The sequence below is a fragment of the Felis catus genome, chromosome A3, assembly GCF_018350175.1.
Source record: "Felis catus isolate Fca126 chromosome A3, F.catus_Fca126_mat1.0, whole genome shotgun sequence".
Classification (NCBI taxonomy): domain Eukaryota; kingdom Metazoa; phylum Chordata; class Mammalia; order Carnivora; family Felidae; genus Felis; species Felis catus.
The window spans coordinates 50,698,864-50,710,017 of NC_058370.1; the positions used below are offsets into that span (position 1 = coordinate 50,698,864).

The window sequence follows — 11,154 nt, forward strand, 5'->3', positions numbered from 1 at the left end:
CACCGTGTTGGTTCACAGAGTTAAGTATATGGCTCCTTCCACGTCAGCCATGCAAAGGATTTGAAGCCATTTTCACTTTGTGAAAGAGGATGTTAACTGAAGGATGTTTACCCCACAGTGCTGTCTCATAGAGTTGAGAACACGTGCTTTCCGCCTAAGCTGCGCACAGGTTTTCAAACGCTTCTAACAGTGAAACAAGATGTTAGTTGAAAAATGGCTTTTCCACAGTAATCCCTCACAGTGTCAATGATAAGTCCCTTTCCTAATTGTTGTCCGCGTAGCGTTTCAACCACGTCTAACTCAGTGATGCAAGATACTAGTTGAAAGATGCTTTCCGCAAGGTGCAGTTTGACAGAGTTGAGTATATTGCACTTTGGGCATAGGCCCCACAGAGTTTTGAAAACCTTTTAATTTTAGGGACACGAGATGTCAGTTGAAAGATGGTTCCCCCACAGTGTTGTTGTTGGAAAGATGGTTTGTCCCCATTATTCTCTCACGGCGTCGAGTATATGTCACTGTCCTGATCGTTCCCCACATAGATTTCTCAAGCCTTTCTAAGTTAGTGAACCGAGACGTCAGTGGAAAGACGGTTTGGCGACAGGGTTGTTTCACAGAGTCGAGAATATGGCCTTTGGCCTGTAGGCGCCGCACTTGTCTTCAAAGAGTTGTCGCTTCGTGAAACCTGATGTTAGTGGGAAGTTTTTCACCACAGGGTTGCGTCACAGAGTTGACCATAGGGCACTTTCGCCGCAAGCCCCGCAAGTTTGTCAAGGAGTTCCAACGAAGTGAAGTGGGATGTTAGCGGCAAGGTGGTTTCCCCACAGCGTTGCTTCAACAGAGGTGAGTCAGTGGCCCTGACCGCGTAGGCCCCGCATACTGGACGTGTCCAAACAGTTCTCAGTGAATTCAGATGTTAGTTGAAAGACTGTCTCACCACAGCGTAGATTGCCAGAGTGGCGTATAAGGCACTTTATGTGTCGGCCCCATAAGCGGTTTGAACCACATCTACCATAGTGAAACCTGATGATTTTTGAAGGATAGTTTCAGCACACTGTTTGTCCCATTCAGAGTTGAGTGTACGGCACGTTCGTCATTGGCCCCGCATAGTTTTTCAAACGCTTCTAACTTCTGAAGCAAGATGTTCGTTGAAGGATCGTTTCCACACAGAGTGTCTTTGCCAGAGTTGAGTAAAAGGCACTAGCCCTTAGGCCACCCGTGCATGTTCCAACGAACTTGTGACTTAGTGAAACCAGATTTTGGGTGATGGCTTCCCTTCAGCGTTGTTTCCACAGAGTGAGTAAATGGCACTTACGTTGCAGGCCCCGCGTAGATTTTTTTCAAGCCGTTCTCACTAAGGTGAAATCAGGAGTTAGTTGAAAGAGAGTTTCACCACAGTGTTGTCTCCCAGAGTGGAGTACATGGCGCCAGCCGCCTTGGTCCTGAATGTGTATTCAAGCGTTTCTAACTTCGTGAAAGCAGATTCTAGGGGAAACATGCTTTCCCCACCGTGATGTTTCCAGAGTTGCGTCCATGGCACTTTCCACAGTAGTTCATGCATAGCTTTTCAGAGTCTTCTTTGTGAAACTTGATAGTTAGTTGAAAGCTGTTTCTCCGTGCTGTTTTTTTTCGCAGAGTTGATTACCTGGCCCTGGCCACATAGTCCCCGCCTCGGTTTTAATACGCTTCTATCTAGTGAAACAAGATGTTAGTTGAAAGACGGTTTGTCCACAGTGTTCTCTCAGTGTCGAATGCATGCCACTTTCCACATCGTTCCCCGTATAGGTTTTCAAACACTTCGAACGCAGTGATACGAAATGTTGCTTGAACGACGGTTTCCGCCAAGTGCCGTTTGCCAGAGCTGAGTATATGGCAGTTCCGTCACAGGCTTTGCATAGTTTTTGAAACCCTTCTAACTTGGTGAAACGAGGTGGCAGTTGAAAGATGGCCTCCCCACGGTGCTTTTGCACAAACTTGAGTATGTGGCGCTTACTCTGTAGGCCCCGCCTACGTTTTCAAAGAAGTCTGTCTCACTCGGTGAAACCAGATCTGAGTTGAAAGACGGTTTCACCACAGTGTTCTTTCACAGAGTGGAGTATAGGTCACTTTTGGCCTAGGCCCCGAAAGGGTTTCCAAAGAGGTCTGTCTCACTTAGTGAAATCAGATGAGCGTTGAAAAGGAGTGTTTCAAAACAGTGCTGTTTCACAGAGTGGAGAATATCGCACTATGTGCCTAGGCCCTGCACGTGTAGTCAGACTTTTCTAATTTAGTGAAATCAGTTCTTAGATGACACATTGGTTCCTACTCAAGTGATGTTTCCAGAGTTGAGCATACAGCTCTTTCCTTGTAGGTGATCCATAGGTTGTCAAACTATTTTAACTTGAAGCCAGATGTTAGCTGAGAGATGTTTTGTCCACAGTTTTCGCACATAGTTGAGTATATGGACCTTTCCGCATAGTTCCCGCATAGGTTTTCAAATCCTTCTTAGTGAAACAAGATGGTAGTTGAAAGGTGCTTTTGTCCACAGTATTCTCTCACAGAGTCGTGTATATGTCACTTTCTGCAGCCTTCCCCGCATATGTTTTCAGATACTTCTAACTTAGGGAAAAAAGATGTTAGCTGACAGATTGTTTTTGCAAAGTGCCGGTCGATGCGGCTGAGCATATGGCTCTTTTGGCCTAGGCCCCGAATAGGTTTGCAAACAGTTCTCACCTGGCGAAACCAAGATGAGAGTTTCAAAACACGAGTGCTTGGCGAAGTGCTGGTTGGCACAGTTGAGGCTATGGCACGTCCGGCATTGTTTCTGAAACAATTCTAACTTAGTGAAACGAGATAGTTAGTGGAAAGAGCGTTTCCCCACAGTGTTGTTTCACAGAATCCAGCATACGACGCTCTCTGCCTAGCCCCCGCATTGCTCTTCAAACAACTCTAACTTAGTGAAAGGACATGTCAGTTGAAAGATGGTTTCCCTACAATGTTGTTTCACGGAGTTCAGTATATGACACTCTGCCCAGGCCCCGTATATGGTTACCACCACGCCTAACTTTGTGACAAGAGATCTTCCTTGCAAGACGGTATCCCCACAGTGTTTCACAGAGTAGAGGATATGGCGCTATCCGCATAGTCCCCGCCAGGGATTTCAAACACTTCTACCTTAGGGAAACGAGATGGTCGTTGAAAGATAGGTTCCCCAAAGCGCTACTTGACACCGTTGAGTACATGTAACTTTCCTCATAGGCTGTGCAGGGTTGTCCAACAACTGCCAAGGTAATGAAACAAGATAGTCGTTGAAGGATGGCTTCCCCACAGTGTTTTCGCACGGTCGCGTAGACGGCACTTGCACTTTCCGCTTAGACTCCCGATAGATTTCCAACACTTCTCACTTCGTGAAACACGCTGTAAGCGGAACGATGGTTCGGCAACACTGTTGTTTTACGGCACAGTCCTCATACTTCCCTTGCGTGGGCTTTCAGACGCTTCTATCTTAGTGAAACAAGAGGCTCTTTGAAAGACGGTTTTGTCCACGGTAATGTCTGCCAGTCTCGGCCGTATGCCCTTTTCCTCATCGTTCCCTGCATAGGTTTTTAACAATTCTCACTCAGCGATACAAGATGTTAGTTGAAAGCTGGTCTCCGCAAAGTGCAGTTTGAGAGTTGAGTGTGTGGCACGTTGGGCGTAGGCCGCGCTTATTGTCTCAAACCCTTGTCACAGTGAAAGGGGATGTTAGTTGAAAGATGGTTTCCCCTCAGTGTTGTTTCTCCGCGTTGAGTATACGGCACTTACCCTGTAGTCCCCGCATAGGTTTCAAGCGGTACTCACCTAATTAGCGAAACCAGATGTTAGTTGAAAGATTGTGTCGCCGCGGTGTTGTGTCCAAGAGTGGTTTCAAAGAGCATGACACTTTCGGAATAGGCCCTGCATAGGCTTTCAAACACTTCTAACTTGGTGAAACGAGATGTTAGCGGAAAGATGGTTTGTCCACAGGAGTCTCTCACAGTGTCGTGTATGTGTCCCTTTCCACATCGTTCCGTGCATGGGTTGTCCAACATTTCGAACTCCGTGATGCAACATTGAGTTGAAAGATGGTTTCCGCACAGCGCAGCGTGATAGAACTGGGTGTGTGGCGCTATCGGCATCGGCCCCGCCTAGTCTTTCAGACCCTAGTGACCTAGTGAAAACGAGACGTTTACTTGCAAGATGGTTCCCCCCACCCCCACCACCCCCCAATGTTGCTTCTTAGAGTTGCGTATATGGCACTTGCCGTGTAGCCCCCTCCCCACACGCATCGGTTTCCAAGCAGTTCTCAGTGAACTCAGATGTTAGTTGAAAGGATGTTTTACCACGCTGTTATTTCAGAGCGGAGTGTATGGCACTTTACGTGATGGCCCCGTAAGGGGTTTCAAACACACCGAACCTAGAGAAACCAGATGTTTGTTGCAAGATTCTTTCACCCCAGTGTTGTTTCACAGAGTCGAGTCTATGGCACTGTCCGCTAGGCCCCGCATGTGTAGTCAAAAACACTTTTCACTTAGTGAGACCAGATATTAGGTGAAAGATGTTTTCCCCACAGTGTTGTTTCACAGAGTTGAGTGTGTGGCCCTTTCCCTGTGAGTGATTCATAAGTTTTCAAACTATCTTAACTTACTTTGTGAAACCAGATGTGAGTTGAAAGACGCTGCGTCTCCACGGTGTTGTTGTGTTTTGTTTGTTTGTTTGTTTGTTTCACAAAGTTGACTATATGTCCCTTTCGGCATAGGCCGCGCACAAGTTTTCCAACCCTTCTCCCTTAGCGAAACAAGATGTTAGCTGAAAGACGGGTTTCCCTATAGTGTAGTTCCCAGATTACAGTATATGGTGCTTTCCGCCTAGGTCCCGCCTAGGTTTTCAAACACTTCTACCCTAGTGAAATGACGTGTTAGTTGAAAGATGGTTTCCACACAGTGTTGTTTCACAGAATTGAGTATAAGACACTTACCCTGTAGGGCCCGCATAGGTTTTTCAGACAGTTCTCACTCAGGTGAAACGAGATGTTAGGTGAAAGATAGGTTGGTTCCCCAAAGTGCTGCTTGACCGGGTTGAGTGTATGGCACTTTCCCCACAGGTGCCGCATAGGTCTTCAAGCGCTTCTAACTTAGTGAAACGAAATGTTACTTGAGAAATAGTTTCCCCACAGTGTTTCACGGTGCCGAGTATACGGCACTTTCCGCACAGGTTGCGGGAGAGTTTTCGAGCACGTCTAACTTGGGGACAGCGGGTGGTAGTTTCTTTGAAAGAAGCTTTCCCCACAGTGTTGTTTCACAGAGTGGAGTGTACGGCACTATCCTCCTAGGCAACACATTATTTCCACTAATTCTTAGCGGAGGGAGATGGAAGGAGCCGGATGGCTTCCCCGTAGTGCTCCTGGACAGATTTGAGCATACGGCGCCTTCCGCGTAAGCTCCACATAGGTTTTCAAAGACGTGTCACTTAGTGAAACGTGATGTTCGTGGGCAGACCTTTCCCCCTACGTGCTGTTTGACGGAGGATAATGGCACTTTACTCATGAGCCCCACAGAGGTTTTCGAACACTTCTACACTTGTGAAACGAGACGTTTGTTTCACAACGGTTTCAGCACAGTGATGTGTGACAGAGTTGAGTATCTGGCACTTTCCGTGTAGGCCCCTCATGGGTTTTCCAACACTTCCAACTTAGTTGAACCAGTGGTTTTTGAAAGTTAGTTTCCCTACAATGATGTTTCACAAAGTTAAGTCAACGGCGCGTTCTTTATACTAACAGACCCAGGATTTCTCCACTTGTAACAGTGAAACATGATATGAGTTCAAAGATTCCTACACAGTGTTGTTTCACAGTGTTGCTTCTAGGGCACTTTCCTTGTAGGTGTCGCACGGGTTTTTCAAACACTTCTAACATAGCGAGCCAAGGTGTCAGTTGAAAGATGGTTTCCCCCACAGATCGCAGTATATGGCACTTCCCTCCTAGGCCCCCTTAGGTTTGCAAACACGTCCAACTCAGGGAAACAAGATGTTAGTTGAAAGATGGTTCGTCCACACTATTCTCCCACCGTGTCGAGTATATGTCACTTTCCACATCGTTCCCCACATGGGTATTCAACCATGTCTAACTTGGCGATACGACACGTCAGTTGAAAGATGATGGTTTCCGCATGGTGCCGTTTGAGGGACTATAAGGCACTTTCGGCAAAGGCCCCGCAAGTTTTCCAAACATTTCTAACTTAAGGAAACGAGGCGTTCGTTGAACGTTAGTTGAACGTTTAGTCGAACTGTTAGTTCCCCACAGTGTTGCCTCACAGAGGAGAGCAGATGGCGCCTCCCTTGTAGGCACCCTATAGGTTTTAATCACTTACTGAACCCAGACGTAAGTTGAAAGGTTGTGTCACCACACTGTTGCCTCACGGAGTTGACTGTATGGTAGTATCCCAATAGGCCCCGCATATCGTTCAAACACTTTTAGCGTACCGAAGCCAGATGGTAGTTGAAAGACGGTGTCGGGACACTGTTGTTTCACAGTCTTGAGCTTACGGCGCTTTCGTGGCGGACCCCCATGGGTTTATAGACCCTTCTAACAGCGAAACCAGATGATATCTGAAGATGCCTTCCCCACAGTGTTGTTTCACAGCGTTCAGCATATGGCCCTATCCGCATAGGCCCCCGCATGGGTTTTTCAAACACGAAGTTCGAAGTTTGTGATAACATTTGCGGGGGGAAATGGTGACTGTGACATACACTCCATCCTGTGTGAAAATATTGTGGAGAGACGTTCTCTCAACTAAAGTCTCGTCTCACTAAGTGAGAAGTGTTTGTTTCAAAACCTATGCGGGGAACGATGAGGAAAGTGACAGATACTCGAGGGCGTGAGAGAATACCGGGGGCGAACCAACGTTCAACTAACACCGGGTTTCACTGAGTGGGCACTCTTTCCAAACCTATGCGGGACCTACACGGTAAGGGCTGTATACTTAAATCTGAGAGAAACAATGTGGAGAAAGCGCCTTTCACCTAACATCTGGTGTCACAAAGGCAAAGTGCTTTGAAATCCTTCGCAAGACCTACACGGAAAGTGCCATACCCTCAACTCTGTGAAACGACACTGTGGGGAAACCATCACCCCAAATCTGGTTTCACTAAGTTAGAAAGGTTTGGGTCCAGTGTATGCGGGGCCTAGGAGGATAGTGCCGTTTGCTCAACTCTGGCAAAGGATACTGTGGGGAAACCATCCTTCAACTGACAACTTGTTTCCCAACTTACAAGTGTTTGAAAACCTATGCGGGGCCAATGACGAAAGTGCCATGTACTCAACTCTGTGCAACAACAGCGTGCTGAAACTTCACCAGCACACAGCAGGTTTCACTATGTTTGGTGTGTTTGAAACCCCACAGGGGTCCAACACCTTAAGTGCCGTATACACCACTCTGTCCACCGGCACTGCGGTGAGGCACTCAACCGACATCTGATTTCACTCACTGAAAACTCTTGGAAAGCCTATGCGGAGCCGACATGTTAGTAAGTGCCATTTACTCAACTCTGTGAAGCAACAGTGTGGGGAATCCATCTTGCAACTAACATCTCCTTTCACTTAAAACGGACAAACGCTGCGGGGCTTGTGTCGAAAGCGCCATATATGCACTTCTGTGAAACAGCCCTGTGGTGACAAACTTTCCACCATCAGGTTTCACTAAGTGAGAACTCTGAAAACAAATGCAGCGCCTACAGGGTGTGCGCTCGATACTCAACTCGGTGAAACAACACGATCGCCATACCATCTCTCAACTAACATCTCGTTTCACTCAGTTAGAAATTTTTCACCTAACATCTGATTTCCCCAAGCAAAAAAAAAAAAAAAAAAAAAAAAAAAAAAAGGTTTCAACTCTTTTCCACGACCTACCAGGAAGGAGGCAAGCACTTAACTCTGCGAAACGGCACTGTGGGAAAAAACCTTCTTTCACCTGAAATCTGGTTTCACTAAGTTACAAGTGTTTGAATACGCCTGCGGGGCCTAGGCGAATAGTGTCATATACCTAACTGTGAAACAACACTGTGGGGAAACTGTCTTTCCAATAACACCTCGCCTTACTGAGTTAGAAGTGTTCGAAAAAGTGTGAAGACGCTTGCCGAAACCGTCTTAGAACTCAGCTCCGTCCAACTGCACTTTGCGGAAAACATCTTGCTACTGACATCTTTTATCACTAAGGTAGAAGGGTGTGAAAACCTTGGTTGGGGATCGATGTGCAAAGGGACATTTACTCGACACTGTGAGAGAATACTGTGGACAAACGATCTCCCACCTAACATCTTGTTTCACTGAGTTTCGGAAAAACCTGTTTGAAAACCCATGCGGGGTCTATGCGTGAGGGGCCATATATACTCAACTCTGTGAAACAAGACGGTCGAGAAAGCACTTTTCAAGGAACTTCTGGTTTCATTGAGAAAAATTTCCCAACCCTATGAGGGTCCTATGCGTTCGGCAAGTGCCATGTACTGAAAACAGTGGAACAAGGACCTAGAGAGTCCTGGACTTTGTCTGCTTTTCTCCCTTTTCCCATCTTTGAACGGAGTGAGCAGTGAGTGACAGGGCTGTGGCCGCCACGTGGCCCCCATTGTTGCCCCCAGAGAGTGCCAAGGGGCATCGGCGCCCTCTTGGTGTCAAGGGCTCTTTCTGAGCTGACCAGCTCCTGGAGCCTCCTGCTCTTGTGTGAACTTTGTGCTTTTCAGAAGGAAGGCCCCTCCATCAGGCAGAGCAATGAGGCAAGTTTGCTCCCTTCCCCACCTCTTGCTACAAACAGCCCATCACCAAGCTCAGGGATACGAGGGCTATCCTCCTTTGGGATAGCTGACGCTCATGGCTGTCACCGAGCAGGGGACCAGGTGGGTAGCCGACGCCCACCCCTTGGTGCCTGCTGAGTGAGTGCCAGCTCCATGGTTCATAAGGGTGAACAAAGAACGAGTCACAAAGCCTCGTGAATGTGCATGGGAAAGTGAATGGCTGCAGCCAGGACCCAAGTGTGCAACATTTCCAGCGAATGGGAATGTGATCCACGTGGACCGGACACGTTAAACTTCCTTCCCCCCTTGGCCCAGCATGGAGGCCAGCGTGCGCCTAATACCTCTGGCCCATCCTCCACACAAACAGATCTCGGCTGGACCCCTTACCTTGCCCTGACGCTCCGGATGTGGACGTGTAGTCCTGAAACAAATATGCCGGCCCCTTTTACCTCCACCTCTAACATACGACCCACGCACGGGCTGGTCCACACTGGACTTTTGCAAGACCGATCTATTACTGTGCAAGACTGAAACGTATGGGGCCCGAGGCATACCTTGACATATTAAACAGCAGTATCATGAGATTGGATCGGCCTAGGGCAAGGGTTCTTCATTAAGGATGAGAATGGAATAACGTTTAGAACAAACTGACGAGCACGATATATTGGCAAGCTGGCTTGCTCACAAATCAGAAGACCTTTTGTGGGATTTGACTACAGGTGTTGTGCAAAGGGAGTCACTCGGAGCCCTGTGGACAAGAGACCCACATTCCTCCTCAAGAAGTAGAGGGAAACTGTGGCCTTTTGTGTGCTTCTCTGCCCATCGTATCACAAGAGAGGGCCCCAGTGACACCGAGATATGAAGAAGGTGCTTCCATGGGAGGATCGAGTGATGAGAGCAAGGCCTGGTGCAGGAGACGTTCCAAAGACTTTGAGTTCTCTGGTCAAGTCATGGAGCAGGCTGCACAGGCACATCCTGTCTCTTCCTCTGCCTGAGGCTATGTCCCTCCATCAGGATCAGGGGTCCATGTGGCTACCCATTCCCATGATACAGTAGCCTGCTTTGAACTGAGGGCTCACGGACAGAACATATAGGTCTCTTCAGCAATATCCGACTCTGAGAGCCCGGTCTAGTCTCAGGAATGTTCTGGAACCTACACGTGCATCCTTGCAACTCTCTTGTTTACAGGGTCGCCGCCCCATGGTCTTGCTATGTGAAGTGAAGTCAAGAGAGAAAAGCAGAAATGGGATAAGAACGACTACCAGTGGATGTCAAAGTTCTGCATTCAAAAGGCCCCTGGTCAAATCGAAGTAGAGATATCCATCTTCCCTCACCCTGTAAGCACACCTGACGCAGCATCCACTGCCCTACCTTCTGTCTGAGACTAACCACGAGCACAAGCATTCCGCCTGGGAACCTTCATACACCCTAGGTTTGGGGATGATCACATAATTCTGAAACCAAAACGAGAGGGGGGCCCATTGCAATACCTAGAGCATAACCACAAGGACTACTCTGGACACCGAAGCTGAAAGAGGACGACATCATTCAAAGGCACTGGCTCTGATAAACACCACGCAGCACCACTTTTGAAGACAACGGTAAGTGGTGGAGCTTGAGACCCAGACTGCCAGAGTGCTTCCTCACATATGGGATGTGGAGGATTTTGAGAATAAGTACCCAGCACAGTCTCCTACCAGCCTGGCTGTAGCCAGAATAAGCAGTGCTTGTGGGTTAGGCAATGGGAGCCCTCTGAAGGAATACACCTGGGTGCCCTGCATTCTGATTTTAGGAGACAGAGATTTCTGGCTATGTCTGTCCCTCCCACACGTTCTGTCAGTTGATCGAGGCCCCACTTCTGAGCTAGGTATTTAGTTCTGCTGGCTCTTACTCAGGAGTGTGGAACAAGGAAATCATCCCCTGGTCCTGGAAAGGGCTTCCCCTGGGCTGACCCTCACCTTGTCCGTACTGCTCATGGGCAAACCGTCTGCTTCTCACAAGGAACACAACGCAGTCATCCAGGATAGTAAAGCAAGCTGGCTCCTTTTCCCCTTCCATACCAGAGCAGGCCAGTCACCAATCTTCCAGGGAATAAAGGCCATCTTTCCTTTGTTAGTTCAGAGCCTGAGGGCTCTCACTGAGCACAGGAGCAGAGTGGGAGTTTGGTGCATACCGTTTGAGCTCCCTGAGCTTCTGATAGCTCCATAGCTCCTCAGAGAGAAAACAAAAGGTAGGAAATGCAGCAAGGTGAAGGCAATGGGCATTAAGGGGGTCCAAAGTTTGGCATACACAGTAGGAGTTGGGAGCCACTTGGAAAGGAGGTGTCTTACTTCGTTTGCCCTTGGCCCAGAAGAAGGCCAGCTTCCTACCCAAATC

At 48.1% G+C, this 11,154-nt stretch overlaps 1 long non-coding RNA gene across 1 annotated transcript; it reads right to left on the minus strand.

Annotated features, from left to right (window-relative positions):
• Positions 1–1,302: 1,302 nt before the first annotated feature.
• LOC123384398 lies at positions 1,303–7,873 on the minus strand. Its single transcript, XR_006595436.1, has 2 exons — positions 4,973–7,873; positions 1,303–4,165 (listed from the first exon to the last, which is right to left on the minus strand). It is a non-coding gene; the product is annotated as an uncharacterized LOC123384398 (long non-coding RNA).
• Positions 7,874–11,154: the final 3,281 nt, after the last annotated feature.